The following is an 8,659-nucleotide window of genomic DNA, read 5'->3' as shown; positions in this document are numbered from 1 at the left end:
TTCTGCTGGCGACTTGGTCAATACCTCATTTTAAAGACAAGGGACTGAGGCTTGGTACAGTTAAGCACAGACAGTAGCGGAGCTGAGTAGCGGACTCGAAAGTGGCTCTCCTTCCTCTTAGTATAAGACTCTTTCCTTGACACTTCTCCTGTATCATGTGAAATGATCCTCTTGGCATTGGGGGCCCTGGAACAAGCCCCAGCTCTCCATGTACCACTCTGAGAAGAGTTACATGCTAGCTACTCAAAGCCATCAGCACCCTAGGCTGCTCGCTGGGAACTTGGGCCAGTGCTGAGGGGTGACTCTACCCACTTCTTGCCTTGGTGGCTCCATCCATTTCCTGGCACTGGGCCTCCATTCGGGAGTGTGCTGGAGCAAGCTCACACCGCCTCCCAGGGTCAATTGTATTTTTTGGAATTGTGCAAGCTGGTTGACATCATACTGGTAGCTTGAAATCAGTCATTGTGGGAGGATTTTAAAACCTGGAAATGGACAAATGCCACCAATCAGGGCTCTCTTCCACTCCCAGCTTGTTGTTAAATATTTACCAGCACATCACTGTCTCCATCCGCCCACTTCCTGCCCGGAAGACTCTTGAAGATGTTCACATGGAAGCTAACACTTGACTTTTAATTCTCCATGTCTTCAAATATATTTAGTAGATTGATTTAAAAACAAAAAAAAAAACTTTGTAATCTTGAATGCTTCAAATCCATTTCAGTGGTAACTCTAGGCCAAAAGCTTAAGAGAACAAATGGATTCTTTGTGTAACTCAACACTCCAACTCAGCTGTAATGTTGAAACCTCCTTGCTTTCCACTCTCGCTGCTGTGCCCTTGCCTCAGGCCCTTATCTCTCATGGAGCCCATAGCTGGACCTCCTATCTGGTTTCCCTGCCTCTAGCCTCCCCACTATCCACCCTCCATATATCTCTGCCCAGTCAATCTTTTGGAATCCCTGCCTCCCATCAGAGGCTCTGCACTGGCTCCACACAGTTCAATTTCCTGGCCCTGTCTCTTGGCCTCCTCGCCTCCCACTGCCTTCAGGCCTTTATTCCCCAGGGAACCCCAGTGATAAGCTGGACAGGACTGGACTTTGCTCCTCTGCGGTTCTTTCTCCCTGCAAGGCCCTCCTCCACCCCATCTCCCATGAAATCCGGTTTCTGTGGCATTTCATCCACGACACCATCTGTCCCTAGTCCCTACTGCCTGGACAGAGGTGACCCAGGCGCTTTGGACCTCTTAGAACTTTGCTTGAGGCTCTCCGGTGTCCCTCACAGCTGTGACTCCTCTTTCGGGGGCAGGCCACAATCGCCTGCTGCAGCACTGCCACTCAAAGGGTAATCCTGGCAGCACTTGGCTGGTCTGTTAGCAAAGTAAATTCTCAGTGCCCATTCCAGGCCTAAGTGAATCAGAATTCTGGGCTGGGTCGGGGAGGGACCCCTCCAGGTGGTTCCGAGGGAACTGGTCTACTCTCCTTCATTCCCATGGGCCCTTTCTACGCGATGCCCTTTATCCGGCTGCCCCTCATGGTATCTTTTTATTATCAATACTTTCCCCTGCTCTTTCAGATTCTAGCAGTCTTACGCACTAGAAGGATTCTCTCAGCAAGGCTCTAGGTGACAGTTGCATCCACCCCACATTACACTCCTTTTCTGTATTTCACAGGCTCTGAACGTTCCCTGTGTCCCCAGCCTCTACTGAGATGTGGGGCCTGCAAGCTCCATTCCGTACTCAGCTGGGTCCACTGTTCTTCCCCCCTGCATAGGTGTGAATTACAGCCTGTCTTCTCAAAACTCGGGCTGCAAAGGCCATCTTCTAGGTCAGGCAATGCTATTATCAGGTAAGCTCTGTGTGCAGCTACTCTGGCCAGCCAAAGGCAGTCAGGGCTTCACAGCTAAAGCCACTTTCGCTGAGAAAAGGCCTCATTATCCCTAACCCCAACGAGGGAGCTCGCTCCCTGCCCAGAATCAGGTGTGGCTACCACAAGCCCCAGACCCTGGAGAACTAGGAGCCTTTTTTGTTGTTTTTATGTGGATACAATTTCAAAGTTTAGTACAAAGAAATTCCAGGACTTCCGTGGTGGTCCAGTGGGTAAGAATCTGCCTGCCGATGCAGGGGACACGGGCTCAACCCTTAGTCTAGGAGGATCCCACATGTTGAGGGGCAATTAAACCCCGGTGCCACAACTACTGAAGAACTAGCCCTGGAGCCTGTGCCCCGAAACAAGAGAAGCCAGTGCAGTGAGAAGCCCGAGCACCTCGACAAAGAGTGGCTCCTGCTCTCCAAGACGAGAGGAGCCCATGCAGCGGCGAAGACCCAGCACAGCCAAAAAAAATAAAATTCCATATACCTTTTACCACATGCACTTCACATTGGCTCATTTCTTTTATTGTGTTACTGTTTTTTCTTAACTATTTAAAAGCAAGTTCAAAACATTGTGTTTTTACCCCTAAATATTTCTAAGTAAAAGGATATTCAATGTCAAATGACCTTGACATTTTTCAAGGTCACTGCCTAGTTGTTTGGGGCTTCCCAGGTGACTCAGTGGTAAGAATCCATCTCCCAATGCAGGAGATACAGGAGAAGTGTGTTCCATCCCTAGGTCAGGAAGATTCCCCTGGAGGAGGAAATGGCAACCCACTCCAGTATTCTTGTCTGGAAAATTCCATAGACAGAGGAGCCTGGTGGGCTGCACTCCATGGGGTCACAAAGAGTTGATATATGAGCACCAGTTACTCGGTAGTTTGTCCCTGAATTTAAGTACCTGGTGTTTCATGTTTACATTTAGATAAACTTCGGGGGTAGGAAAATCACAGGACATGATGTTGTATCCTCAGTGTATCTTCACGGGTCCATGATGGGGGTCTGTCCCAATAGCGATGGTAGCTTTGAGCTCCATAGAGGCGTAGACAGCCTGTGTGAAGGCTGCCCTCTGCTGGTCATTTGCAACATTGCCGCTGTCTGCTTTGGCGGATATACCTGCCAAGGGACCGTGATGGACAGGGAGGCCTGGGGTGCTGCAATTCATGGGGTCACAAAGAGTCGGACACGACTGAGCGACTGAACTGAACTGACCTGAAGAAACCCTGAAGCGCAGACCTTGACCCTTGTCCGTTCCCTGATTGGTTGTGAGACCCTGGGAAAGTTATTCAGCCTTATTGAACCTCGATTTTCTCATCTATAAAAAGAAGGTGACAGTTTCTGCCCTGCTTCTCTTACAGGGCGGTTGAATGTGAAAGGGTCCTACAAATGTGGTCATGCGGTGTTTTAAACTGTCTACGACTTCTGTACAAACCCATCCCGGAGGTCCCTGAGTGCCAAAGCTGCCCTTCAGGACTCATGTCCGCTACCTGCAAAGCCCCTAGTGGATTCTACCTCTGCGGCTGCTGCGACAGAGCTGCTGCCTTACCTGAGGCTTCCACGAACAACAGGTGTCCATGAGTCGTGCTGTGAAGGAACACAGGGAGGTCTGGCCCTCTGTTTCTGCCCTGGAGGTCCATCTGGGGTCCCCACTGGCCCATGCACCAGCCGTTACCCCCACACCCGCTGGGGTTGCTGCCACACCGCTGCTCCCAGGCTTGTGGGACTGAGCCCTCCCCTCCAGCTGGCGTCCTCCCACCCACACCAAACCAGGAACACCTGTGTTTTCAGCACATTTAGGTGTAGGGGTTTCACCTGCAGTAATGCCAGAATCGTGCAAACTCTGTTCTTACCCAGACCTTAACGCCCCACATTTTCTTTGTATCCTTCTGAGACGTTTTGGTGCCCCCACACACATTTCTTCCTACCTACCTGCCTTCTTTCCTCCTTTCAGTTAAGTATTTATTGAGCACCAACTATACACCAGGCTCTGCCTTGGTTCTACATGGAGAGAAGGATGCATGCTTGCCTCACGGAGCTTATAGTTTTTTGAGTGATGGAAACAAGCAGAGCAGCAATTACATCCTAAATGAGATTCCTGTGCCTTCCCAGGCAGGCTTTTCCCATCCCACGTGACTCACCCACTCTTAGTGCCATCCCACGTGACTCACCCACTCTTAGTGCCCCTCACATGGCCCAGAGCCTCCTCTTTATGGCTTTATAGTTTTGAGTGCTTTCCCAGAACGCCAGGGAGATTCATTTTGTAGGCCCAAAGGAGAAGCTCAGAGCAGAAGAATCATGAGAAATAAATAGATCAAGGAGAGGAGAGAAATATCTCTCAGCATGAAGTTAACTAGCTGCTTCTTTTCTTACTGTGATTTACTCTTGGAGCAGAGGCATCTGTAAGTAGTGAACTGGAGCTATTCTCTGGAGCACCCGTGGGGTCCTCATGTTTGGAGAAGCTTGGGATTCATGAGAATTGATGACTCAGCAAATGGAGTTCTGTGCCGGCTCAGAGAAAAGAGCATCACACAGACAGGGGCTCAGGATATAGTGATGTACAAGTGCACTTGACTTTGTAAAGCCCAGATTAGTCTGTGAGGTCAGTCCAAAAGGCACTGGGGAGGTGGGCAGCCCTGGCCTGGAGTGACCAACAAGCCTGCCCAGCTTCTCTTCATCTACAAGACTGGAGAAGTCATTCCTCACCACGTGAAAGACATCATTGCCTGATTCATCTGCCTCACAGGCTTCTTTTGAATGGAAAATGAAATAAAACATGGGAAGGGCCATACACCATTTGTGCAGAGATGCCCTGGGCACCAACAGATATATAGGAAACATGTTTGGCCAGAAACATGAATAAGGAGTCACTTCAGAATGTAATTTTACAGCGGTTTATTAGGGAGCTTGTCTCCAGCGGGTTAGGCTTCCCAGGTGGATCAGTGGTCAAAAAAAAAAATATTCTGCCTGCCAATGCAGAAGATGCGGGTTCAACCCCTGGGTCAGGAATATCCCCTGGAGTAGGAAATGGCAACCCACTCCAGTATTCTTGCCTGGAAAAATGCATGGACAAAGGAGGCTGGCAGGCTACAGTCCATGGGGTCGCAAAGAGTCAGACATGACTGAGCATGCATGTACACACTCCACCTGGTTAGCAGCGGGTTAGAACAGAGTGCAGATTAAGCCGCAAGATCAGGGTCTGAGCTGGGTTTACAATGGTCTGATTCACACCTGCCTTGCTTCCCCATTTATGTGTGCATTCCAGCCACAAAGGATGCTGGGGAAGAATGTGAATGGAACATTCACAAATTCATCACAACTTCTCAAAGAACAAGTGGGTGAAAAATTAGGTCAGCCTGCTCTGCAAAGGGCTGAATGTGCTTTGGAAAAGTTTACTAGAAAATTCCATGAGGGTGAAGACTATGAGGTCTTGTTCACCACTTTACACACAGAACCTAGTGCCATACCTGGCACTGAGTAGGCACATTAAAACATTAGCAGCAGTGGAGGCTCACCATGACCTAGTTTATTGCTGTAGCATAATTGACAGAAGGGTAGTTGATGTTTTCTCATGATCTTATCCCCCAGGCAATACTTTTGAAATGAAGCTGCAATTTCTAGCTTTGCTTTAATTGATGAATAATTAATAAAATACTTTAGAAATTAAAACTCTATTTAAAAATCAAGCAATTGATGGTAATATTGAAGGCATTTAAGCTGTTGCCCACTGAGTTCTTGATTGACAACGTCAAAACAATCATTGTAGCTAAGGCTGAAATATTAAGGAATGCAACTCCAAAAATGAAGACAGAACAAAACAAAATCCTTAAACTATCTTAGCTATCATTATTAAAACAGGTACTAACTTGTATTTTGCTGAAGTCCTGAAACTGCCTTCAGGGGCAGGCAAGCAAACACTACATAAAGGAAAAAAAAAAACAGCATCAGCAGCACAGAAGCAGCAGCTATAATAATAGAACTAGTTTGTCTGTCCTGAGCCTAGGAAGGCAATACCTTCCTGTATTGTTCCATAACATTCACTTCCCAGCCATCTGTTTCCCTGGTCCCTCTACATCCTGTTAAACCAACACTATCCTGGGAACAGGAATTCCTGTTACATAAAGAGACTTTATATCTTTCCAGCTTCCTGTCCTGTTTCTACAGGAGTTTTATTTAGCCTTATATACAAGTATGTACTTGCATATGTGATGGAAGGAATGAGTGCCAGGGCATCAAAGCAGGGGTCAAAAGGGGTCAATCTCACGAGGGGAGGCCAGGGTGGAACATGGTCTGGCCTTGCTTTCTGGTTCTTGGGGCTGAGAACAAGGCCTTCTTCGTGGATCTAGTCCATGGCTTTTGAAAGTCAGCACTTACTGAGCGCAGTGCTCGGCGTGTCGCGTATGTTATTTCTCATTAGATTAACTTCACAGCACCTAATGAAATGTTGTTGTTGTCATTGCTTTTTTATTAGAGCACAGGAAACAAGCCTCAAGAAATGTTGCATGGCTGGGTCATTCACGTGACTCAGAAGAGGCAAAAGTGAAATCTGAACTCATGCTGAGTCTAAGGCCTATGCCCTCAGCCATAGGTTTTTTAGCCTTTCCGCTCCTTCTGTTTTGCTTCCCTGTCTCTGGGCTCCTTCCTAGTTCAAGATGGACAGTCGTCCATAAGCTCCATATCACATCTGCATCCTGCCTTCAAAGCCCTGCACAGTCTGGCTCTATCCTCCCCTTACTACTCCGGTGTTCAGGTTCCCTTCTGCAGCTGACCAGGTCTGTCTATCTCGCAAGTCCCACCCAGCGCCTCCGCAGCACGCCACATCACAGCACTTTCTGCTCAAGCAGCTCTCCTCGTCCCAGCCTCCTCCTGCTTCCTCACCCGCCTTACTCACCTCCCCAGCCCTCTCGCTCTGCCAGGGCCAGTGAAGACTTATTCCCTCCATGAAGCTTCTCCATCCACCCAGGCCTCAGAGACGCCCACTTCCTTTAGGGTGAAGAACTTGCTCTTTGGGCTGCTGATCTGTCCGTTAACCACATGCTACTTTACGATACTCAATATGATCGACTTCACTATCAACTTTTCAAGTGCTACTGCTTTGTCTCCACGATTATAAGCTCCTTGAGTGTCAAATGTCTCCTTTAAACTTTGTGATATTTCTCTTAACCCCTCGTGTGGTGCTTTGCACACTAAAGGGGTTCAGTAGATATCTGTTGGTTTCTATGTGATTATATTCATACCTGGTTAATACCAGTACTCTTAGCACAAATGTCAAAGAGCTAAGTTAATCTTCAGTGCTTACCACCTCCCACTCAGGGCTTTCTTCTTCCTACCTATGAGCTGAATACTTTGGTCCACCCTTTCCACACAATATCGCCAACTCAGGCCTAGTCACGCTATACTCGGGCTAGTAGTCTGTTGTTGTAGTTATGTGTCTCCAGAGCCAAGTTTCCTGGATTTATATCCTATTTCTGTTACTTTCTAGCTATGATCTGAGCAAGCTATGTAACCACTTGGGGCCCCAGTTTCCTCATCTACAAAATGGGGATAATGGTACTATCATTCATCAACTATTTATTGAGGGCCTACTGTATGCTAAGCATTGTTCTAGGTGCTGAGCATGAAAGAAATTCTCACCATCAGGAAGCTAACATTCTAGTGAAGAGACACAGACAAGTAATCGAAGTAAACATAGTGTGTCAGAAAGTGATATGGGCTGTGGAAGGGAGTAAAATGGCATGGTGACATTGGAAAACAGATCCACAGGGCACTGTAATGATGAAATGAACAGATGAACGGAAAGACTCAGCATGCGGTACACAGTAAGCACTGAACAATTGTTGTTCAGCTGCTAAGTCTTGCTGACTCCTTGTGACCCCATGAAATGCAGCACGCCAGGCTTCCTTGTTCTTTACTATCTCCCAGAGTTTGCTCAGACTCATGTCCAATGAGTTGACTCTTAGCATCAGGTGGCCAAAGTATCGGAGCTTCAGCTTCAGCATCAGTCCTTCCAATGAATATTCAAGGTTGATTTCCTTTAGGATGGACTGGTTTGATCTCCTTACTGTCCAAGGGACTCTCAAGAGTCTTCTCCAGCACCACAATTCAAAAGCATCGATTCTTCCGCGCTCGGACTTCTTGAAGGTCCAACTCTCACATCTGTACATGACTACTGGAAAAACCATAGTTTTCAGCTGGAATGTAAACTAGACTCCAAGAGGCAGAGATTCTGGCTTGTTTGCTCTGTTTTTAGTAGATGGTGAACATGTGTTTGTTGAATGAACAAATGAACCCTGGGCCTCACCCCAGGCCCCTCCCAGGCAGCCTGGCCAACTCTGCCCCTTCCCTCCTTCCTACAGACACCTGGCCTGCACTCCTGTTTCCCACCCTGCTGAATGTTTAGGGCACCCAAAGAACAAAACAGTAGGGACAGAAACGACTTCCTTCCACCTTTGCCCTCAGAACCCCTAGTGCTGCTCTGTAAAGTGACATGTGGCAGTGTGCTCGAAGGTTGGGGTCAGCAGCAGGGCTCTCCACGGCTGGCTGCAGGCAGGGCCTGACTGCCTCAACAAAGGGCCCGTCCTTTCCTCTGATCCATCAGATCCATTCCAGAGGGCTGGGCTGGGCTGGCCTCTCAGATGATGACTCTGGGTGTACAGACACACTGACCTTGCAGCTTTCCCTCCCGTCGGGGCTCCCTCGCTCTGGCCCAGGCACTTAGAGGCACCATGCCCCTCCTCTTTGTGTTCCTGCATCCGCCTGGCGGGCTCCTCCTCCTTTCTTTGTGGCCCTCTCTCCCTC

The sequence above is a fragment of the Oryx dammah genome, unplaced genomic scaffold, assembly GCF_014754425.2.
Source record: "Oryx dammah isolate SB20612 unplaced genomic scaffold, SCBI_Odam_1.1 HiC_scaffold_28, whole genome shotgun sequence".
Classification (NCBI taxonomy): Eukaryota; Metazoa; Chordata; class Mammalia; order Artiodactyla; family Bovidae; genus Oryx; species Oryx dammah.
The sequence above is the reverse complement of the archived record's forward strand: the minus strand, read 5'-3'. Positions refer to the sequence as shown.